The 26,556-nt window shown below is 33.4% G+C and overlaps 1 protein-coding gene across 3 annotated transcripts in view; it reads right to left on the bottom strand.

The window, feature by feature from the left end:
* The window catches only part of LOC105142969 (uncharacterized), a 125,934-nt gene that overhangs the window by 89,024 nt on the left and 10,354 nt on the right, over positions 1–26,556 (bottom strand). For all 3 annotated transcript variants that reach the window (XR_015545926.1, XR_015545927.1, XR_015545928.1), the window contains 2 exons: positions 19,691–19,794; positions 1,395–1,648 (listed from right to left, as the gene is read on the bottom strand). The gene's annotated coding sequence lies outside the window, so the exon portion shown is untranslated. The remainder of the gene's footprint in view (positions 1–1,394; positions 1,649–19,690; positions 19,795–26,556) is intronic.

Raw genomic sequence — 26,556 nt, 5'->3', positions numbered from 1 at the left:
ATTGCGGCGCGTTAATTTCCTGAGTCCCCGACCTCTCCGCCCAATCGAGGATCTTATGTCATTAACGTGTCATACTTTTCATTATGGACTCGCACTTTCATACCGGCAGTAATAGCGATTAAGACGCAGATAAGCACGCGTGTGCATAACGGGCTCGCGGTGTTCTCAAGGCTGAAGAAAAACGCGCTGTCTATGCATGTACACACAGTGAGAAACGCAATTTATAGATAATGCACAATACAGTAACGTACCGTTACAACCGGTACTCGGCCTCGCGACGTTACTCCACACTAATGCCTCTCGCACGCTTTTCGCTTATTAACAGGGTTGTGTGATAAGAGATATTTTTTTTAAAGAACAAAACATGATGTTTTTTTTTTCACACATGTTTTTAATGCTTCATACATGCTTTAAACGGTATCATAAAAAAAAAACCTTAAAATATGTTTTTTTATAATACTGTTTAAACCAATTAAATCAATTAAAAACTGTTAAACTGTTAAATCAATTAAAAACCAATTAAAAACCAATTAAATCAATTAAAAACTGTCAAAACTGTTAAATCAATTAAATATGTTTTAAAAAGTACAAAGATTTTTATCAATCCTGCCTATTAATCGATATTTGCCGAAAATGTAATGTCCCACAATATACATATATATATATACAGTGAGAGCAAAAAGTATTCGTACAAGGAAATTTGTTATAAAAAGTCTTATTTGTAAAAAATAAACATTAATTAGCCATTTTATACAATAAATATTCTGTTCTAACATAGACAAATGAACTTCGCATGTATTCCTTGGAAACCAAATTTCTCGACTGTACAAATACTTTTTGAGCATCCAAACAATAGAATTTTTTAATTTTCGCTTTTTCAGATGATATATTTTCTATAATTAATGCACATCTTTTTGGTATATATAATTTTAAGAAACATACAGTTTATTTTATTCTTTATGAATAAATTGTTAATTACCTAGCAAGAAATGATTGTCAATTAAACGTCGAATCGACGTCGAATTGGTGTTGAAATCATCGTATCGATATCAATTCGATGATTCATTTCTCGCTGGATAATATTTACTTTTTGAAAATAAAATTTTTTTAAAAAATATTTTCTCTGTACTTTTTGTACTCACTGTATATATATATATACTAGTGTACGAAATTTTAATAAGTTTATTTTGCAGTTTACTTATCCGAAATTAATAGATATTAAATTATTTAACTGATTTAACATATAATGATCAAACGCATCGACAGAAAATTTCCTCGACGCAATTCAAATGATGTAATGAAAATTGACACGCGCAATCAGAAAGGAAATCATATGATTAACGAATTAATTCCGTGCGAGGAGCAAGCAAAGTAATAAATAATAAAACACTCACCCTATTAGTTGCTCTCTCTACCGTCTCGTCGTCCCTCTTTAGCTGTAGCCTCCTCCTTTTCTCAGGTTCCTTGTTGTTGCACTCACAACACTCGCGTAAAAATGCAAAAACGGAAATAAGATCGCGCGATACTTTGCATGGCACTCCCGAAATACGCGAATATTAATAACATTAATGAGAAATACGATCACGATATATCATATGTTGAAACGTTCGAATATGCAGGTTTCGTGTGACACTCCACGTTTTTGATCCTGTAATGAACGAAATACACATTTTGAAATTGCTATGCTTTCAAATTGCAAGCTATCGTAAAATGTTAAATAAAATAATCCAGACATCGTGCATATACAAAAACGAGACATAAGACTTAAAGATGTCTAAAAAAGAAAAACCCTTCCGTCAATGTATAATTTTTCACCTTTTTATTGTTTCGCAAGGTTGATTCCTTTAAAAATTTAAAAGTGAAAACAAGATAGCTTGTAAAAAACTATTTTTTGTTGTTCAAAGAGTAAAGTTTTTGAGACGTCATAACGAAATTCGTACAAAAATATAAAAGTATTTTCTTTTTAAAACTTGATATAAAGATAACTGAGTACCTACACATTAATAGAAGAGTTAAGACATTATATCTTATATCTCGATTTTGGATTTTTTGTCGTCTGGGAAGTATCCGCGATTAAACAACGCTTTATAATACTCTTTTTATCGTTTCGATTTCTACTTCAATAGATAGATCGATGAACAGATTACGTATGCTTGGATATGTCATCTCGGTACATTAACGAGTCATTAATTCTAATAGATAATTAATTGCGCGAACACAAGTAATAACTAATCATTCACAGAAAGTCACGTTTTCTCTTGATACTTGTCATGATATAATCTCGAGGAATAAAATCCAATGATACGTGAGATGCGTACTGCCCGATTCGAGTTTCGTTGTGTAAATGATAACGAAATAGTTTTGCGTAAACAATGCAATCCAAGGCCTCGCGCTAATCGATTCTATAAAATATACATTAGGTGCTTCCATTGCTTTCCATTTAGTCACACGAATATCATTCTATTTTTGTTAGTCAGGAATGTCGAGAAAGACAGAATAATATGTATTTATGTTAACTCGTGTCACTAAATGAAAAGCATCTATCATATTACAAAGTAAATGTATGCCAAATATTCTGTTTCGTGTCTCACAATTCAATTTTAATAAATGGAGGGTGTATAAAATCATAACTTTCCGTCTTAACTTAAATCAATCACAAGATACTGTACAAAGTAGCGTATTATCTCGCGTTATCTCGATGAAAGCGATAGACAAATCTACAAATAATTCTGATGAGTACAATAAGAAATACGATTTTATATAATATACAATAATCATCAAAGAGATACGTCGCAAATATCACTGAACGGTCTTTAATGATTTTCTGTCCTTTAATTCCATCCTCTAATTCTCGCTTCAAGGGAATAAATCTCGCGAAAGGAATATATCTAACTTCGAAAAGCCTCATAAACCCGGGACATTCACAAAACGCTAATTACGAGAATTAATTAATTGCGTAGACAGATTTCTAATCAATTGAAGAATGAGCGTATTTCGGGAAGTAATACGACGAACACGAGCTGTTACTACCTGCCTGCTCGAGCGTTCGAACGCGAATGGTGACCTTGTGTACGCAACAGCACGCCGTAGTACACAATACAATTACGGAGACCGTTGGCCAACCGACTTGTTGTCGTCGCTGATATATTTTAATAGCTGACACAAAAGAATTTAATTTTATCAAATACTCTGTTTCTCTTGCGCGCCAAATTAATTTCGACGAACGCGTTTTATCTCCCATTAAATGTAACACTGATTTAAAAAATACATTTCTTTTCAATTTCATAACATATTACATGAACATCGTCACTCGTTTCCAGTTGTAAGAATTTGCTTGTAACGAATGTTGATAACGTTAAATATCTTTTTGACGATTTGGTTTTTTACATTGTATGGAATTGTAGACGTGCTCAGTTTGCTGAATCACGTTTTCATAATTGTAATGTTATGAATTTACTTTCCTTTAATTACTGTCTGCAAATTATTGTCATTTTGATATCACTTGACTTTGATTGCTGTTCTGCCATCACGATTTGACTGTTCGTCGCTTTACATTCTGTAAGAATTACGAGCGAATATATTTGTAAGAACAAGTTAATAACAAGTTAAACTTTTTTTATTTGATAAGTTTAGTTACAGAATTTTAACAGCCATTTTAATATTTTCTATTCTATATAATAATTTAATTATTTCTTAACGTTGCATTGAGAATAAGATTGAAACGTTTGAGATTGAAAGTTGAAGTTTTATAAATATTTCTTGTTCAATTATTGAACATTAATTAAATAACTTGATTGGCTCATAACTCCTTCTTTTCTTAATTGTTAATTTGAAATTATTTAAGCCTGAATCTAATGACTTACGTTACAATTTATTTTATCTCGCTTGAGAAAGTATTTATGTAATGTAATTGATTATTATTACTTCCTGCCAAATTTTTACGTTACGAGGAGAACGAAGTATGACTTTGACAAATCAAGAATTTCTCCAACGTGTGTGATTTTAGTGAGCCAGAAAAAGTAAATCGATAATTTTATTCCAAAAGATAAAAATCTAAAGAAAGAGGAAAATAATTATGTAATTTTTATTTTCTGATTACTTAAAAAGGAAGGCATATTATTCAAGAAACGTTATTCATAATATTATATTATTTCGATGTTGCGATAGACACGTCTAAATCATAGACACTATTCCGACTGGTAGTATATCGATAAGATCTGTAACGGATTTATAAAGAGAGATCCATTTACCAAGGATGCAATATCAAACAGTTTCCGAAACAGTATAACGGTACTTAACCGTAGAATATAGAAAGGAAACAACGGCAGCGGAACTTCCGCGAGAGTTTACAATTAGAGAACGATTGATGCCGGAACGAGAACAGAAACAATTTTGTGCGCAAAAAAAACGCGTGTCCAATAACCGTAACAACGCATTAAAAATCGAAGACCTCCGCTTGTCTTGCCAATCGTTGCACAACATGATTAATTAGAAATATGTGCAGAATATGACAGCATACTGCAGCGAATTTCTGAGTGAAATCGAAACAAGCACTCTAACGAATAGCCGAACCGTGATAAAAATTTTTCCGCGAGTTTTAGATGTGGCGTTAGACACAGAATAGATTATCAATTTGCAATTTCTTCTCAACGAATGCGTTGGAAAGAAAAAAAATTGAGAAGTGAAAAAAATCAAAGAAATCAATTGACAATTAAGGGAACAATCTATATTGCCAAAACAATATTAAGAATCTTTATTTTAGACTGCATATGTGAGAACACAATCATTATTAAAAATTGAAAAGCCTATAACAGTCGAAGCTAGATTTTCGTTGCTTAAATAATTCAATCTTGAATTATTATATATCATATACTTGCATATATAGCATTATAGTTTTTCGAACTGCGCGCCGAATTATTTTTTCGGACTACAAACGCAATTGAACTACTCCAATAATCGTGAATTAAATTGATAAGCAATTTTAATAACTTGATGCTACAATCAGGCATCATATTATAAAGATGTTAATATGTTGAAAAACACTTCGAAAGATTACAATATGCAAGTACATACATGGTAATTGAAGATTGAATTATTTAAGATTAATGAAGATCCAGGTTCGATCGTTATAGGCATTTTAATTTCTCATATTGCTAAAGTAATATAAAAAAAACCTAACGTTATCAATCGAAGGATCACGTTTGAAATACAGATATTCTAAATGATTATATCTTGGATACACACAGAATCCCTATGTCGATTTTGTATCCAACTTAGGCCGGAACATTATAAATAACTGTACAACATGAAAGTTGCATGGGACTAAGTAACAAATTGAACATTGCTGTAAATTTATTGCGCTACAAATATTTTTTGAAAATATTCGTAAAGGAATAATCTATACTGCAAAAATGATATAAAATAACTAATATTGTAAAGTGATATAAAATAATTAATAGTTAAAAGAAAATTACGTTTGAAATAGGTATTCTAGATGATCAAATCTTGAGATTATATGAATTCTGTATCTGACTTAGGGCAGAACATATTAACCATTTTAACTTGGGCATCAACATGTGTCTTTCGAAAACAATGCATTCCATTTCTGTTAAAAACACATTATTTTTCGAAATATTTTGATAGTCTGTATCAGACTAACATCTATGTCATTCTAGGATCCTATCATAGGATTCCAAGAACAGATTTAATCTAGAGTACCTATAGAGTACCTATTTCAACAATGTTAATCTTTTGATATCACTTTTGCAGAGATCTTATAAATCATTCCTTTGTAAGTATAGTAGATCTTATAGATCATTCCTTTATAAGTATAGTAGATTTTATAATAGATCTATATATCTCTCGATAAAATATTTGTAGTGCAAAAATCCGAGCAAAAATTCGCTCAGGCATGAGTAGGACCTAATCAGGCTCAAAAATGTCTGATAATTGCCCTCATAATCAGGACCTGAATAGGAGCCTAAATAAAGTTTGTTGATAAGGACCTAAAGGATCTTTTAAATTATTATCTACTCTAATTATTATCTACTCTATATTAGAGTAGCATTATATTTTTACGCTTCCTATTAAGATTAGAGATAATCTGCAAAACCAATTTCAGACTATCTGAGACCAATCTGACTCAATTTCTGCTCGGGAAGTTTTCAGTAATGTCCATTTTGTTACATAATCCCATTACAAATTCCCGTTGTACGGTTGTTTATGACCAGACGCTAAAATCCATATGAACCACCGACGAGCCGGAACAAACCTACAGCAAACGACGCTGGTTGGCGCGCGTTAATAGTCTTCTTTTATTCGTGACGATGTTACATCGCCGATTAACTGTCTACACGCAGATTGCCTGCACACCGGTATGCATCGCACGACGCGTATACACCAACCGATATTTACGCGAGCGAATGCGTGTGCATGCGGCTGCACAAACGCACGTGGTCAAGAGAGAAAGAGAGAAATGTCTAACGAACGCGACCAACGCCGACGATAAATCAACGTTGCGTAATCGAGAGGTTGATTTATATCGCGCCCGACGTGTGCCGTTGACCCGTGGCTTATTTTTTTTCTCTGTTTCCTCCCTTTTTCACACGTTTTCAATTCTGTTTTTTTTTTTGTATTCGATCTTTTCATTCGCTATCCTTATAAGATTTTTCTGAAACGGTTCATCGCGGGAAATATACGACTTGGGTTGAATGGTTGCGCAAGCGAGTGCCTTTTCTCGCTCTTTATCCTACACGTTGATATCTCAACGGTAGTTGACGTATCCTTGCTCGATAGATATTTCATATATGTATGTATGCATTGCGTAGGACTTTCGCAAGGCTTGCGGTATGTTTCAAGAGCGTACTTCGTTATAGCCGCGTTTGCGTAATGATATTTTATATTAAACTGCATGTTGTCATTCACGCTTATAATTTTTTAAATAAATTTGACAGACATAATCCATGGACGATTCACCTTCTCTTACGCAGAAAATGCATGTTTAAATTATATTATAAGTAACTGACTTTTGACGATTGTAGTTCATCGACAACTCGAAGTTGAGTCTCGTGCCTAAAAGAAACAAACCCGAAAGCGTTGCATCGCTTTCTGTGTTCATGTTGTTAGCCACTGGTTTCCCTCATTGATTACCTCATAGCGTTCGGCTTTTCCAGCAGACAAGATATCTCGGAAATTTATTGATACACGCCTAGCTGCCCACGTGCCACCTTCGACACACGCCAGAGAAAACACTATCAATAATGCTCGCTCGGGTGTGACACCGGTTGCTGAGTTGCAAACGCGAGAAGAGATTGATTTTATTTTCAAAGAAAAAAATTCATCCCTTTCTTTTACGAAATAATTCTTAACATATTTATTACAACACGTATATTATATTATTTATTTTATTACATATACTGTACCTTGTTATTCGAATCAACTCATTTTTTGAAAGACTGATTTTTATCTTATAGCCCAAAAATTATTCATTTAATCAAAAGAGAGATCTATTATTGTTCGATGTAAGCAAATTTTTACGCAATGGGATTTCGGAGGAGTCGATATTGTTTTTCAATGAAAGTAGTGCCTGTTCGAACTGATCGAGCAAGAATTCATATCAGAGATTCAGGGCAATTGCTAATGTAACGTTTGTTAGTTTACTAGGATATAGTGGGCGAGAACGAGCAGAATTTTAAGCAGAGTGCGAATATCCATTCTAGTCACTCCAGTATCACTGTTATCCTGTGTTGCTTAAATATTAGCTAGTCTATTGTGTTCGTGTTCGTGCAGCAACATGCGAGTGTATTAAAATTAGTCTCTATGTTCGAATATCATTAGCGGTAGCGGTAATAATTCTATCAATAATCGCATTTGAAATATGCCTAATAATATAATTTAACTTAAGGAGGCTTTGGCCTTTGACGATTTCAAAAAATTGATTTTTTTGCTAATTTTTATTCCTACATGTAGAATATCATTGTAAAAGGATTTTTTGAAATTTGCAATATTAACAGAGCTATGAGTTCTGCTATAGCGATACTCATAATAATTAATAAAAATCAAAGGAATTTTAGTTTCAGATCATTTGCACAGGCTGAATCACTGCCATAGAGGCGCGTTTTTTTCAAAGACTCCTACTTCGATCGCCATTTTAAGATATTAATTGTATCTTTTTATAAATAAAAAATTTTTTTTACTCTTTAAATGTTAAATAATTTCATGCAAAAACCCGCACATTTCTCAGATTTTTTTTTAAATTCATAAAAATAAGTTAATTTTCGACCGTCGAAGCTTAAGTGCAATCAATAATAATAATTCATCAGATAAATGCTTTCGGACATTTTCTTTAAAAAAGATTTGCCGGTTATCGCATTGTGTCTTTATCTATTTTCTGATATTTTCGGATGTTTCCAATTGACAACGGCATAGATACATTGATATTAGATACAACGTCATTTTTGATATTGAGAGAATGTTAACATTCAAAGAACAGATAGAACTTGTGTCGACTTGAGTCATCAAGTGGAAAACACCCAACGTTTCATGGACAATGAAGTTCACGAAACATTGGATTATTCATCATATAAATTAGAATACCTAACTCTATTGCATTCGAGCTATAAGTAATCAAGTGCAACATTTTATTTCATTTTCTTCGTTGTAATTCCATTTTGTGTTATTGTTCCACTTTGTTAAAATACTGTGCATCACAGTTAGTGTAATAAAAAAAATAATTGTACTATAAAAATTAATGAAAATAATCAATTATAAATGTCAGCTGTACGCCAATAAGTATATAGACTGCGCAACTGAGCTTAGCATCTGTGCTCCGTAAAAAAAAATTGAATATATTAGTTCTTTTTACCTCTATCAGCATAGAAATGTGCGATTCATATTGAAGATCGATCTTTGAATTGATCTGGATATAGCAACAACTTGGATTGATTCATCAGAGAGATCGCATTAAAAAGATCTCATGAAGATCAATCCAGAAAAATCTATTTATGCAATAAAATAAAGAGTTGACAAAAAAAATTTTTTTTTTAAATAAACATTGTATTTTTTAAACATGTTTTTAATATCTTAAACAGTATTAAAAAAATATGTTTAAAATATATTAAAAACATGAAATGATAAAGATGTTTAAAACATGATTTTTACCAACTCCTGAGTAAAATGTTTTATTTAGAGGAGAGATTTTTATAACTGCTATTATTATTAAGAGGCACACAGAAAAACTGAAGCAGTAAAATGTAAACGCAGTAAGGAAATAAACATATTGGATTTGTTATTGCTTTCGTTAAGATTTTATAATTTTTATTGTGATTGGCCAATTTGCTTACTGCTTGCGTTTTACTGTGTAATCATGTATTTGAGTTGTGTTTTGGAACACATCCCTACCGAAAAAAATTGGAGAACGATTAAAAAACCCGATCCTTTATGTTCAAAAGATTGATCATCCCAAGATTGAATCAGAATCAAACATTCTTAATCATCTCTCTTTAATTTGATATTTTAGAGAGAGAGAGAGAGAGAGAGAGAGAGAGAGAGAGAGAACAATATAATTCAAGCTATCTCACTCTTTTTGAACCGATGACAACTTCATAGGAATATGTAATCAATTTTTATTGCATCTATGGCATCAGTAAAAATAAATTGTACGATATTATGTTTTCATCCTCTCTTATCAAAGACGAAAAGAAATCGAAGATCATATTGAAATTGAGACGCTACCCACTGTAATAGAAATAAGGAAGAATATATGCTCGCTTTATTACATTGAATAAATTTCTAGATATTATACATTTTTAGTATATCGAATAATATTAAATTTTTTGTTTAATCGAATAATATCAAATTATCATTTCAATTGCATCTTTCAAAATTTTACGTCCTTTGTGCATGAGCTTTTCGACTAATATTTTCTACCGAACCGAACCAATGCAAGATTAAATTTTGAGCGAAATTCTATCCGAAACACATACCCTCCTTCGTCGCTATTCCCTTTCTCTCCTGGACAGGATTTTCTCTCTCAACATAACGATATAAGGCGCGCATAAGGTGAAGGTATCGATTGCGCAACGTCGATATTATGCAATCGAATCGGCTTCCTGCTGTTATCTAACCGCACAGAGTACAGGAACTCTGCGAAGACTGGGACGCGATGATGACGTAGTTGTCCAAAGTTTTCTTCTTCCGCGATTGACCGCTCGTCGACTTTACGTCACCATTTCTATGATACCATAAATGGATCCTTATAAGGAGAGACGTGACACGTAACGCGATGAAAAATCCTATTTCTATTTTGTTAATTATATTAAAGTAATTTCTAAATAATTAAAAAGAATTTGATGATAAAAGTAAAACATGATAATGCACGGCTCCGGACAATGAAGAGAATCATAAGAAATATGCTATAGTTGACTGAAATCGGTACGTCAATCGGTAGACAATCCAGGTCCTATTAATTACGCATTGCCCTTAATTTTAGATGTATTAGGAATATATAATAACTGTTAACATATCTCAAATTCAAAACAATGCGTATATCAATTAAACTATATTTTTGTAAAACATAGTTTAAGTATAGAAAATGTTAATCTTATATAACCGTGCGACAGTATTTTTCATACATGAAAAACTTAAATTTTCTGTGAAAGTAGAGATAAAATCTAAAGTAGACGTGCGTTTAATTTGGCGATATTAAATTGTTTGCGATTTTTGTGTACGTTTGAAGTTTAGAGAAGGTCACTTCGTCTGCGACGCAAGATGAAATTTTGCGATTGTCTGAACATTATTTCCATAAAATTATGTAAAATTGATCGCTGAATGAGAAAACAGTCAAATTAAAGCGATTGGAGTAGAGCAAAATGGTGAAAAAATTTTTAATCGAAAATCGCTATTTAGATCGTGATCTGAAAATGCTCATAACTTATAATGTTTGTGAGCGTTTGTTTAACATTTGATAAATAACAAGGATGAAATAATTCGTAAGCGTTATAAGTCTAAATCGGATCGCAGCATTATACGTAGCTAACTTCAAGAAAAATGCGTTTTAGTAGAAAGGTCGAAAATTAAATTAAATAATCTTAAGTAATTTTCAATTAAAAATATTTTCAACATCTTCCTTTATTTCCACTTTAATTTTATCATTTTCTCATTTAGCGACTAATTTTGTTTTTAGGAAGGCTCGCAGCCTTTTGTCTTTCTGTTTTTTAAATTTAGAGCCTTATTACTGTTATAGACTAATTTTGTATTAAAATACATAATTTTCAAACAATTATAAAATTCCATCTTGCATCATGGTCGAAATAACCTGTTCAAATGTGCATAAAACTTCAAATATGCGTAAAAAACACAAATTTGATATAGCAGAATGACATTTGTATATTTTGTCTCTATTTTTGAGAATAACTTGAGTTTTCTATGCGTGAAAAAAAAATTATTTTTATTGCACAATGTAATAGAATATTTAAAAAAATTTATATGCTAAATTATTATATTCACTGCAATGAAATACGACCAATGTAATAGTCTACAATAAATTAATGATATTTCAATTAAACGCTTAACACATCTTACTTGATGCTCATGTTGACACGTCGTACGCGATCTCGCATCAAGAGCATAAAATTCAGAATCGGGGAAACCGTGTTTAGCGCTAAATGCAATACTAATAAAGGTGAGAATATGTGCTAAAGATATTCGTGCAATTAGCGGTGAACGTGACTGTCTGATCTTTAGTTCAATTTGTCTAATATAAGCATGACACGCGACTAGCACGAAATGAGGAGTCGGGCAGGTATATTTAGCGGTAAATGCACACGGAGAATACGAAGCATTGTCTTACGAGAGTATGCATCACGTGGTGGATTAATAAATCGTGCACCGTACGCGACGGTATCAAGGCAATATCGACTCCTACCCAATCGAAAGGTCTGCTACCGTGGAATGACACACGGCAATAAAGCTCAAATCACACGAAACGACCTTTCGAACTTTCTTCTCAAAACAGTTGTTCGCCGTAAATTGACTTTGCTAGAAATTTCGGAAATAATGATGTGGGACATCTGGCCCAAACATGGCGGGACATGGCTCAGTTTCCACATATTTGTTGCAATATTCTATCTATCGTCAACAATAATCTGATCCTTACTTTATCAAAAATAGATTGCACCTAAAAGATAAACTAAAATGTTTGAGCGATTAGCCTGTTTTTTATGTGAAAATTTGGTGACTTCTGACCAAAGTCCGAAACTGCGATAATCTCTCTAAACTCATATCTATATCCATATGATTACATCATTGTATCTCAAAGCTACTTATAGGAAGACAATAAGTAGATATGTGATTTATGTGTATCTCGGCGACGTTTGTTGTACGTGTTCGCACGTGTCACAACCGCGGATTGCATCAGAAGCTTTCGAGCACTGCGATACGGTAGACCATTGTTGTGTACCTACCGCGTATTATCGTATGGCACGCACGATCCGTTTCCACTTACGATCACCCCGTTACTTTCGTCGCGCCTCGCCCATACCTCTTCAGTCAATTCGCCATTCGATCGGCCGCAACGATGGGAAAAGTACACACGCTTGTTATACTGTTGTTCCCGATGCAACAATGAGTACAGGAAAGTTTAAGTACGTAGGATTATTATACATATTAAGAAGCTTAACGCATATCGAATGTTTGTATACAAACTCCAGTTTCCCAGTTTCTAACTTTCTCTCTAAGCTTTTAATTCGTACCTCGCAACTTTCAACATCAAATTACTTGATGAAAATTTACTAAAAACGTCATACACAAAGTAGATGTGCGACAAAATTAGCAATTCTCTCAAATAAGCTCTTTTATCCTCGTTAATTTTTCTTTATCATTAATTAAAAAAATAACCAGCAGAAATTTTTATCTGTTATAAATCATTATTTGATGCATAAAACGCATTACATGTAAATAGCCATAGTTTGTATCAAATACAATCCCCCTCCTCCCAATATCCCTCTACTACTTCGACTTACAGATTTTCGGATTTAATTAGTGCAAAAAATTAGAAAAAATCAAGGTGACTGAAAAAAAATAAGTAAATTGATTGAAATTTAAGTTAATCTATATTGATGGAAAAGGGCATTTACTTTTTCATATAGCCTTGTATATAATTATTTATATTCAGGCTAGTAATACAAATATTCAATAAAAAGAATTAATAGGCTCCAAAGAATAAAATACGTTGATAATAAATATCTAACATAATACAATTATAAATCAAATGAAGCGACTTGTAACCGTGTCTTTTGCTGCAGTAAGAATTATTATCAATATGTTATTATCAATATGCTATTATTATCAACGTTCTTTATTGTTATATTAATTTAAGTTGATTATAGATATTGAGGATCCACATTAAGATCGAAACGTCTGTACATTTTATATTAAATAATAAATAATTTGCACGAGGACATCCAGTGCTTGGCTCGCATAGGCATCACTTTTCTTTGACAAATATTATTATTAAAAGAGAAAGAAAAGCATATATAATAGATTTATAGTATTATGTAATTATTATTCGATTTATACGCAATTAATTCAATTTATGATCCAAGTCTCGGAATGTAATTTTAAGCAGCCCGGATAATTACATAAGAAAAAATTTGGAAACTCCTCAGTGACAAAGTCATACGAACTCGCTACAAGTAATTGTACTGAATCCAGTCGAATCCAGTGTGGAGCCGCTACGGCTCCAACTTGGCAATGACACGACTTATCGCGAGTTCTTCTAACTCTTCTCTCGATTTATGAGGCGCGCACGCTCCACGAGTGCGACAGATCGCGATACATATCGCATCGTATTTCATTCATATACGAAAATCACATTACATCACTTTGCGCTGAAGCCGAGACTAAAGCTCTAGATATATCAAAGTGCAAAGGTCCTCCATTTTCGACTAACCATGCTATATACCAATAATACTAGGCACTTAATGGATTACAGACCACTCTGTCGAAAATGGCGGTAAAAATAGTCAATAGGAAAGTTGTCGGCATTTCGACGCAGATAAAAGGATTGTGCTATTTTGGTATACCTAGAGCTTTAGCCGGAACATCTCCAGCGTGAGCGGAGTCGGCATGCATCCGATTAAGTTGATGCTATATTAAAGTCACCTCGCGCTTTCGGCTATTATTGTAGCAACATGATAGCAACAGCATAAATTTTGATAATGACGATTTTGAAGTTATCAACATATTGTTGGCAAGTTGCTACCCGAAGTTATATCGTGAAGGCATCAGTTTGCCCACAAATACGGTCTCAATTGCTGTAATTCTGATAACACTACATACTTATTTGCGAGTATATGTCAACAACAAGACAGACATGTTTCTATCTGGGTAGAATATCTGTATTTGCACAAAACCATTTAATTATCGAAATAAGAGATTTACATCGGCTTGATTAACTTTCGTTAATTCTATAACGCAGTCAAAATTTTGATAACGATAACAGTCATCGAATACCTAAGAATGTTTCACGACTTGGGCCGCGGAACGAACTCCTCACAGGTGAAGGTGCGACGAGGCATGGCGCGTCCCGGAAGTAGGTGCGTCTAACGTAGTTCCTCCTTTCGAGGCCAGGAGGTTCCTAATAGTCTCGCGATCACGATTGTCGTTACGCGCTCAATATTAGCAATTTGTGTTTCATTGTCTCATCACATCAGTAGACAAGTGTACGAAAGAAAATAAGAAAAAAGAGATAGAAAGACTATTTGTTATTTAAAATAAATGTACAAACAAGTGTCACATAAAATATATGAATATTCCCCTCATTCCCTAAAAAATTCATAGAACCGCGAAAATATTGTATGAAACAGATAATAAAATTTAAAAAATCCTATGATTAAAGAAATAGTTATTAATTTAATGCAAAAGGAACAGAAAGAGTTTGAAATTACATTTGAATCCCAAATCTTTTCACTCAAACTTATTTGTCCCTAAATTTGGTAACAAAATAATTAATTAGATATCAAAATAAATGAATGTAGGAGTACGCAAAAGAAGAAAAGAAAAGAGAGAGTGTGTCCGAGGATGGGCGAGGTGCGCGTAGAGGGAGAGGAGAAGTCGGTCGTAATCTGTGGGAGAGGACGAGAAGGCAGCCAGGCATGTCCGAAGGAAAGGAAGCTCCGCGGACCTCAGTTCCGCTCGTTCTCGTCTTCCTATCCGATTCTCTCTTTCTCTTTGTCTCTCTCTCTCTCTCTCTCTCTCTCTCTCTCTCTTTCTCCACCTCCAACGTAAGTGCTTGTACGACCGACTGATTTCGAGTCGAGTGTACGGTCGCCCGTTCGCCAAGGCGTGGGTGTGCGTATGCGTGTGCGTATGCACGCTCGTAAAAACGATACACTTCGCTACCTCTCCTAGGCCACTTACCTTCTCCCTCTCAATCCTGTGGGACACGAGGACGACTCGTTTGAGAGATCGAACACGTCCAATGTTACGCACGGAGACCCAGATCTATTTGACAATTTGGGTTAAATCTCGGAGGGAATTTGGAAAACTCAAACTGGGGTCTTGATTAACTGACATCGATATAATGACAATCAATAATTGGTGAGTCAATCTCTTGACACTCATGGACTAGTCATATTTTATGATTCAATCAGCGAAATGTTTTGCATGATAATACATGTGTGTTACATAATAATAAAAATGTATGTTTCTTTATACAACATGCATAAAAAATGAAGAATATCATCATAAATACAGAAGCTAGAATGTTTACAGATAAAAACTATCATTAAAAATGTGAAAGTTACTTTTATTTTCCCGTAATCACAAAAAAGTGACTTAATGTGTGTTAATAAAATGTATTATAAATATTTCAAGACTATTTTTAAAAGAATATGTGCATAAGTTAAATATGAATTGAAGAATGATACAAAGAAGAATTACTGTGTCGTGTATGTTTACAGTAAATAAGAGAAATTTGAGAAATGTGACACATACATTGTCTTCGAAATGTAGACGATTTGTTTACGCTTCGGCAAATCGTCGTTGGTACTCAATCGCGATCTTGTCCACAGCGGGAAAATGTTAATTTGCATAAATGATCGAGAACTCTCCCCATATCCCGGAAAACGGGTGAACGCTACGTGACACTAATGCTGTCTTTCGCATAGTAATCGAGGAAGCGATAGTTTCCTGGAACGCGAGTCTTCTCTTTAATCGGTAATTCGATTCCCAGTAATACGACTTGTCCGAGATATTCAGCACGTGCATTTATATCGCAAAAATGTAATTTAATATTTTTGCCAACAAACTATTTACGTTTAATCTCTATTTATAAGCCATCAGTAATTCGAACCGTCTAAAGAATGCCAGACTTGATCGCATCATGAAAGAGATCCATTTAAAATTCACTTGAATTATCAAAATTTTTTGCATTATAAGCTATCAAATATGAAATTTAAAAAACGTTAAAGTATGTAATTAAAAATGTTTAATATTTCTTTCACGTGCGTTCTCTTAGAAGACTGCAAGTGAGGACAAGCAATCCAAATATTTCTAAAATTAATGGCAAAAATATAATCTTTTTTATGTCTTTTAATAGTCCATAGTCTATATACATATATATAATATAAATTTTATATAATATTAATATATTATATAAAATTAATATTAATTTTATATAATATCAGTTTTATATAAGATTAATTTTATAGATATAGTTTCACATTTTTACATCTTCTTTCAAATTTTTCTATGATACTTAATTACAATTAAATTATGACGCCTTCATCTTTCATGTCTGCTCTCAGGTCTAGCCATCCCCATACTTTCCTCATCTCTTCATCCTTTCCGCGTGGGCAGTTACACGCAGTTTACTTATGTGCGTTTTCGCATCTGTATAAGTTGTGCGACGAAGAACGCACAAAAGAGGGGTAGAAGGAGAAGGAGAGAGAGAGAGAGAGAGAGAGAGAGATCCCGGACGCCTGCATCACTGAAGAATGCCGTGTAATGATGCTGCACATCCGGGACGACGGCTGAAACGCTTCCCCGCGCTCTCTGCCCACCTTCTCGCTGCCGTCGTCATCGTCGGCGTTCTCCACTCTCCATCCTTTCTACTTTGTGCATCCTCTCAGCTTCCGAGGCGCTTCTGTGGTGTGGCGCAGCCCGTGTGGTCGAGAGAACCGCACGGTGGCGTAATCGCTCTCGAGAAGAGGTTGCTCTTCCTTCGATCGCGATGCAAAGCTGATGGGTGAGAGGCCAAGAGAGAGGAAGAGACCGGATTCCAGTAAAGGTCTCGTCATCGCTCTTCGACACACAATTGACGAGATGCATGCGCCTGTCCCGATTACTCTAAGCACGTATCGCAAGCGAAGCCGAGTAAATAAAGAAGCTATCAAACATAAGTCTAACAAGGGAAGTAGTCCTCATCAATTTCAATGAAACTTAATATAATTATAAAGTACAGTCCTTAAATAATCATACCCGCACATTTGGACGTAGGCAATCAATCGTTTCCGAGATATTTCAATATAAATTAGTAGGCAATTCATTAGAGACTATTAGTTTATACTCGAGTATTTATAACGTAATGAATATGATAAATCATCCTCTTAATTTATATCCGAGTTCGAACCTCAGTAGCAATTAATTTTTTCTGTGAATAAAATAATAATGTTTTATAATGGGAATAATTAATATAAAAAATTAATTATTTGTTATTACAGATTTTTATTACCAATTACTACTTTTACAAATTTTAAGATGAAAATTTTGATACAAACAAATAAAACAAAAATTTTTAAAACATCATGAACTGTTGTGTATAAACTCTGCTACTAAATTTAATATTAGAATATTTTGAAAACAATCGTCTACGTCTAAATAGGGATATAATTATATTCAAGGGAACATAGTTTAAAACCGGTCAAGTTTCATTGAAATCGATGAGAATCGTTTTTAAGCCTTCCCTTGTAAGAATATTTTAGATCTTTGCACTTATTTTAATTGAAACTGATTTGGTAATTATTTTCTCTAATCATAATCTTTTTTATAAAATATAGAAAAAAATTCATTACATAATCAGTTAAAAGTTAAAACGATGCAATCTTTGGATCTTTAAAATTCAAGGTCTTTTGCTAGATATTTATTTTGTGCTAAAAAAATGGCATTCGTTTAATGGCATTCTTTAATACGCCCGATCATCACCGCTGAAATAAAAAAAGGGAAAATCTGAACCAAAATTAGTCGGTTCGAATGCAAAACTTGAGAATTAATGTTTCCGATGTTTGAATCGACATCAAACAAAATCGTATGTATCTAGAAAGTGATTCCATCTAAAATATTTATTATAGACTCCGTCATCCGATAGTATTGCATTATTGGTTTTATGATAATTTTATATTCTACGAAAAACATGTCTATCCACTTTTTCGTCCACTGATTGGAATATTACAAAAGATTTAAATATTTAAATATTATGCGCTCGGCAATCGATTTGGCTGTAATCGATTGCTTCAAAGAAATTATTTTCTAGCTCCGTAACATTTTATATCCTCTTTGAATTAATGCAAAATTTTCGTAAAAGGCAATAATTCTCGTGTGCGTTTGTAGAAAGTAATTTGATAAGTAATTTGACAAGAATTAGCTGTTCTAAGTGCACGGCCTAGTCTAGTTACATCATTATTAACTGCTGTCTTCCATTCTTGTAATAACTACATTCGATATAAACGCTTGTGATATATCATTTAGAATATAGTGACGTTTGAACGTGGGATGAAAAATGATGTGGAAGAAGGCATTGGGGAAGAAGTGTATCAGCGACTTCGCCGTTGTTGGGATTGCCTTCAACTTGCTACAGGACGTAACAAAAGATGACGGGAAAGAGGAGGAACAACGAGGGTTCTGAGGGCGAGGCCTGCTTAGTCTGCCTCTTTTTTCCTGTCGGTCCTACATATCTTCCACTTGTTGCCTAACTTCGTTCTGGTTCTCGTCTTACATGACAGGCTTTTGAAAATCAAATCGTCACGATCGCCTGCGGACGAGGAAATGTTTTCGTTCTTCCCATACTATCCCCATAGGGAGCGTATAAATGTTCTCCATGTCATAAGTGTTAGGAAGGAAAATCAGAGGGTCTGATAAAGGCGAACTTTTTGTTGATAATAAAAATGACAATTTTAAGTAAGTGAAATGAGTTTGACATTGAGAGAAATGAATTTGTTATTAGAAGAAAAAGTAATAAAAAATGTGATGATTTTGTAGGAAAACGGTCGATCTATTGTGATTCATTTCTCATTATTCGTCAATGTAACAAATAATATAATAAACGGTTTACGATATAAATCACATTTTTCTAAATCATTATTTGCAAAATATACAACACATATACAGTTCAACAAAATTATTTCCAAACCTGTATCTAGTTAAAATTTTTAGCTAAATACTTCAGCAACATCATTCTTTCCGTATATTATTCTTATAATTAAACCTTCCTATAATTACTATTAGTAAGAAATGATACTTTGAATAAAATAACGATATGCGCGCCAACAAGAATCGTTAAATCTACAAACGGATATAATAGTTGCTTCGCAACGTTACATACAAACTTCTACGAAATTGTGTGGTTGACACTAAAAGGCGATTGCGAGAAATGAACAGGAAATCAAGATTTAAGCAAATTCGATAAATTACTCACCATCGAGATAATTAAAGTTCTGCTACGTGACACCAGAAAGAAATGTGAACTTTGGTCCATCCGCTACCGCATAAACTGGTTGGATTATAAAAGATGTTCCAGACCTATTAAAAAATGAGAATATATATAATTAATACGTTATATCTTGTATTATACAATATAATAATTATAGCAAGATAAAAAAATATTGGGGTAATTATGAGATTTCTATATATCATTTGCTTAAACTAAGATTATATCGCTGTCTGATATGAATTAATAATGCTATATCGCCGAAGCAAACCGGTACTGTTGCGCGAAAATAACAGATATTGAATATTAATTCAATAGTCTTGTATATCATGAATGTCTTAAATCACAACGAAGCTTCCTCTTGGAGAAGCGGGGAATTCCGGTCGGAATCGACGACGATCGATCGATAAGCATAGTGAATTATATTCGGCCGTGGGTAGAAGACTAGCTACGGCCGGTCGACGCGCATTGGAATTTAATTTGCACGACGATACTGCCGCTTAATTTCGCTATCCAAAATTCCGAGACGCCCAGAAACGCGTAAATAGATCGACAATCATCTCTCTCTTTCTATGGGGAATTCTAAATACTGCTTAGCAGACGACGACAACGATCGACGATGACGAGGACGTTTCGTAGTTATTTTTGCTATTTGCTCCTTCACGACTAATTCTCAGAAAATATTCCAGTTGCGCAGCATCATCGGCACTAAAAATTAATACCATCGAAATAACTAAATTAGTGAATTGATCACATTCGTAATGTGTTCAACAATACGAATTTTCAACTAATTCGTAGATGTTTCAAAACTCTTTTATTAAATTCAAAAAAATATATTGGATGTATGACCTCTTATAACCCATTCTTCTTTTTACAATATATATATATTGTAAAAAATGATCAGTATAAGGAATACCGATAAATAGGAAATTGCATAAAGAAACATAATGTGCACAGAATAAAGCGCAAGCATCCTATCAAAATGTTACCATATTTGTGCTTGTTCTTAAACAGCTTCATTAGCTGCATTCAAAATAAAGAAAATTGAATAGAAAGAAATAAGACTCGTCATCGTTAAAGCTTTAGATATACCAAAGGAATGCAAAGATCCTCCATTTTATTTACTAATCATTCCATATAATAAACGCTTATAGGACTACAGACAACTAGATAGAAAAGGAAATTGCATTTTAAGTCACGCACCGATTCTGTTTTATTTAGGATTCGTTCTATTTTGCGCTGTAAGCATCCTCCATCGGTTCATCCTTATTATGTCTACTTTTCCCACCATAGTATTACCAGGTCCGAGGAAAAGGTCAAAGACCTCGAAATAGCCAAGGAAAGTTATCGTCATTTTGGGTCAGGTAACAGAATTCTATTAGGCAATACTTATAATCAGACTTTATGTTTAGGACCGTTTTAAGTACAGTCTTAAATTATAATGAACCAATAAGATAACTATATTAGCCTCTAAAATAAGAATGGGTGTGACTATGAGTGTCGCCCTATATCTTTTTTTCTGCTAAATGCACTTATCATTTTCCTCGGACCCTAATAATACTTGGTGGGAGGGGGGAGATAAAGGTAGAGAGGCTGAAACACTGGTGTCAACAACCTATGTCTTATCAGTGTCCACACGCAGTAGCTCAATTCAGCAACATTAAAAATTATGGATGTGCTTTGTTTTGCGTTTACAGCGCTTGTAACCATCATTTGTTTGATATTTGGTAGACAACAAGGATGAGCTGATGCTTACAGCGTGTGAGCGCAAACGGCACGGAACGCACCCTAAATAAAATAGAATCGGTGCGTATTTGACTTGAAAAGATACAATTTCCTTTTCCTAAAGTTGAGAGAAGACTCTCTACTTCTAGTAGTATGCTGGTTTTATATATATTTCTTGAAAATTTGTAAAAAATATGTAGATATGATAGATTTAGGAAACATACAGTGAGTGCAGAAAATATTCATACAAAGAAAATATTTTTTAGAAAAAATTTTATTTTTAAAAAATAAATATTATCTAATGAGAAATGAGTCATCGAATTGATGTCAAATCGATACGATAATTTCAACACCAATTCGACGTCGATTCAATGTTTAATTGACATTCATTTCTTGCTAGGTAATTAACAATTTATTCATAAAGAATAAAATAGACTGTATGTTTCTTAAAATTATATATACCAAAAAGTTGTGTATTAATTATAGAAAATATATTATCTAAAAAATAAGCGAAAATTAAAAATTCTATTGTTTAGATGCTCAAAAAGTATTCGTACAGTCGAGAAATTTAACTTCTAGAATCAGGAATGCGAAGTTCATTTGTTTATGTTAGAACAATATATTCATTGTATAAAAATGCTAATTAATGTTTATTTTTTACAAATAAGACTTTTTTTATAAAACATTTCCTTGTACGAATACTTTTTGCTCTCACTGTACATAAGACGTATGAATCAATAAGTATATGAACCAATAAGTGCTACCTATATAAATCTGCAATATTAAATTAAAGCCTAATAACTTACGGCGCTATTTTCACAACTTTCTCACCACTTCTCGGATAAATAATGATAAATAAGAAAAAATTATTTTCGTACTTCTTAGGACTTAACGAAGGATTTTTAGAAATTAATTTAAATTCCATTGCGAGGCAGAATTTAGCCTTATTTACCGGTACTTTTGTCATGACACTTTTATACGCTTATGAGTGGAAACTGAATGAACTCTCAGTGTAGCTAAAATGAAAAGGAAAATTTTTGATATACTACTTTGATATACTGACATACTACTTTTGCTTTTGGACAATATCTCTCAAACAAAAGTTTAAAAATAAAACTTTAGAAACATAAATACAAATTATAAAATATCTTTTATCAGATTACATAGCAGTTTTTATAATATTGTTTGCAATTTTGCGATAATTAACTTTTTTCGATAAACAAAAATGAGCGTCTGACAAAATGGAATTTTATTTTCGCATTTGTAAAATTAGTTTATAGCTAATTTTGTATAGAAACAAGGCATAAATATATAATTTATCAATTTTTACTTCCTTAATTATCTAAACAGATCATGTTTTTATTAAGTATTAATAAAATACAAAAAAAAAACTAATTTCCGAGAAATAAGGAAGGTGTCTCTTTAGAAGACCTATGTCAATATCAATGACTTTCTTCTACTAATTTATATTAAACTAATTTTTTATATTAAACAAATTTAACATCTCATTGGATTATAGACCTAGCATGCTTCCACTGCTTGTTAACATGTCATTTTTATTCGTTTCTTGGCTTTTAATCTTTTACTTTCGAAAAATTTTTCAAAAGTTATAGCGAGTAGTTTAGTAAACAGTAATTACAGTTATTATCGTAGGTAGCATAATATACGATTATTTTAATATAAAATTACCCTCAAAGGAAAAAATTTTCAGGATTATTAAATAGGATATTATTCGTATATAGTATACCTATATTTATACATTTCAAAAATAAATAGCAAGAAAATTCAAATATAGATAGAAGACAAAAGAATGCAATAATCGATTACTACAGGTGTAAGCACAATGGCAGTAGCTCGAATTAATTTAATCGATCGATGGGAAACGTAGCTCGTGGAAGCTCGTCAAAATGAGGTAAATATTTTAATGACTACATATACATTAACGACTACACAGCATACAGTGTTCAGTCGAACGTCAAGTCGCGCTTATACGCGTGCACATTTTCCTTTTTTTTTTCATCATGATCGCATCCCGATTATACAAATTAGTCATCTCGAGGCGCACTGCCGCCAAGAGCGATTCGCAGTTAGACTAATCGACGCGCTCGTAGTCTATGTTCTTGTTGGCTCAACAGCCATAATAAGCTAGCAATTACTACAGTGATAATATACCACGCGTTTCCTCCGATTACTTTCAACGTCGTTCATTTAATTCTCTTTTTCATCTCTTTCTCGCTCTTTTCTTGCCCACTTTTCTCTTTATGTCTCCCTTTTTGTCTCTCTCACTCTCTCCCTCTCTCTCTCTCAAGCTATTTACTTTTTTTTTTTGAAAAGTCAAATTTTATTCTCGGAGCGAAGCATTTCTACACGCACCTCTATCGATCCCTAACTTCCTGTATCTATTTCTCCACGTCTCTGTCTCATTTCTTTTTCACCAAGCAGCGGCTCGTCCGGCGCCACGTTACAACTTTGCCGTGCCGGTACAATAAATTGCATATCGTCCTCATTAGGCTCGCTTTCCACCGTTTCTCATTCGCGGTGCTCGCTTTTGCCGCACGATTATTACTGGGATTAAGGCAGATTCCCGCGCGCGATATGCCCCGCGGTATAATGTTTCTGATGTTTCCAGCGCGGAAACACTATTTCTTAACTTATCGGCGCAATGTTGCACAACGTTCGATCGTTATCGCGATCAATTATTACGTATCGCTTTTAAATGGCACCGGAAGCCATTCGAAATATTAATTTTATGCTTGCCTAATTGGAATGGGATTCGCAAGAAGTCAATTAAACAAACTTACCGCCTTGCGAATTCGCGATTAAATTCTTCCTATTTAATTCGTTTATTTTTTAAAATAACTTACAAGTTATGGTATAAAAAGACAACAAATACTAAAAAATGTAATTCTGTGTACTGCAAATAATGTCTAAAGATAGAAAAATTGAGCAGCAAAATTGGTCTTTTTATTTGATTTTCCTGAGCTATAGTCTGATAACTGAATTTTCATTACCGAATTTCCTATACACGTTTCAGTTTATTACATCAACTTCCGTTCGCTCTTAAATAATAGAAATTTAATTCCAGATCGAATTTCGAATTATACAGTCCGTAAAATCAAATCACTCTTTCTCTTTACAATTTTCCGAACAATTTTCTATCTTTAGAACGCTGTGTTACGGTTTTTAATATAATAATATAATAACAAGACTGCGTACAAAGGATATATCAATTCAAGTTTAACATATCGAATTTCAAATAGCTATGAAAAGATTCTATGTACATCAAATATTATTTTTTTATTAAATAAAAATGCTTTAAATCAATATAATCTATATCAAATAACAAATATTATTTAATACACAAATTTTTTGTGGTTATAAAATATAACAGGGATTATATATAATCCGAAATAATAAAGTAGGACATGCCAATATAAAATAAATATGTCTTCCCCCCTCGTGATTTTCGTACATCATCAAACATCCCGGAAAATAAATGGCTTACAATTAGTAAGCAGCGTCTCGATGTGCGCTCGACTCGTTACATAATTATACTCCGTGGTTTGCTTATTTCCCACTGGTTCGCGTATACGTGGGCGTTTTCTCTTGCGCGTACTGAAAAACGTTGCAAGCGAATCACCGACGGTTAATGTATTTAAATCAAAAAACGCACTGAATAATCATACGCGAATAATCAAACGCCGAATAATCAAACACGAATGTTGGCTTACTGAATGTTTGTTTAACGATCAACGGGAATTTAAATTGGAAATATCAGTCAAACTTGAAGTGTTACGGAAACGAATCTCTAACGATCGCGTCGCTCGGAATGGATGCGAAATCGAAGGGGGTCCGGTAACAACGATCGTGTTTCAGTTCGATGGACGTAATATCCCGCGAGAGCCGCGTTGTGTGCTGACCACCTTCCCTCGCCACGCTTTTCTCTCGACCGATGCAGTGCGGTGCAGCAAACACCAATATGTCCGGTCAACACGGAATTGGGTTACCTGCCTGCCTGCCGCGGCTGCCCAGAGATTGCCATAACTCCGCTGTATTACCGTAATCGATTATATAAGTTCGGCCTGTGTGCATTTACGCGTCCGTGAGCGAACCGCACCATTCGCCACGGTATTTGAAGCGCGTGTGAACGAGCCTTAAGGCGAAGGAGAGACACTTTCTCTCCCGGTCTTGGTTTTACATTATCAGCACCGATACGCCAGTCGAGCACACGTTGTATCGAAATTACGTAAATTGTTCGCATGTTTTATGAAGAGGTAAAATACGAAATACACAAATAAAACTTCTATGCAGAAATTTAAGACATAGATGACAGTGTAATACAATGAATCGTTATATTATTGTTTGCTACTGTTAAACAAAGGTGAAATGATCACTGCGTTACACTGTGTCTCTTGCTGGAAAGTACCATTATTTTTTCAATAATTCTTGAAATGACTATTTTTCAACAATGTGACTCAATATTTCAAGAAGTATTGTACATTATTCATAAAATGTTGAAATGGACAAGCTGAAATACAATATGGAGAAAAATCGCTGACGTAAATCTTCTAAGGAAACACTTCGTTGTTTCTCATTGTATTTTATTAATACTAATAAAATATAATTTGTTTAGAAGTGAAAAAGAAGTGAAATTAAAGAAGTGAAAAATCATCATTTATATAGTTGTGGCTTGTTATAAAATCAGCTAAAAACAACTTTTAGATCTCTGGATCTTGTAGAATAAAAAAATATACATAAAATTTGCATATAAATCAACAAAAAAAAAGTTTTATATCGGAGTGAAAAGATTATAGAAAATTTATATACATTCATTTATAGGTATTTTGTACAAATGACTGATACAAAAGAAAAAGATTAGGAATGTAGGCTGTCTACTGCGTCAATTTTTGAGGTCCATTTTGTCGGACTCTCGTCGAAAACTCGTTTACACAGAATACAGGAGATATGAATCCGAGTCGAATTCAGATCGAATTCAGGTCGATTCCAGGTCGAATTACATGCTCTAATTTAATTTCTGATTCGACGAGATTACGTTTTTTTGGATTAATCGATTTGGATCTTATGAACAAAGATCTTATGAAAAAAGTATTGCTCTCTAAAACTTTTAA

This window comes from Acromyrmex echinatior, chromosome 8, assembly GCF_024713525.1.
Source record: "Acromyrmex echinatior isolate Ae372 chromosome 8, ASM2471352v2, whole genome shotgun sequence".
In the NCBI taxonomy this organism is placed as follows: Eukaryota; Metazoa; Arthropoda; class Insecta; order Hymenoptera; family Formicidae; genus Acromyrmex; species Acromyrmex echinatior.
Note: the sequence above shows the minus strand (reverse complement) of the source record. Positions and strands in the feature narration are given on the sequence as shown.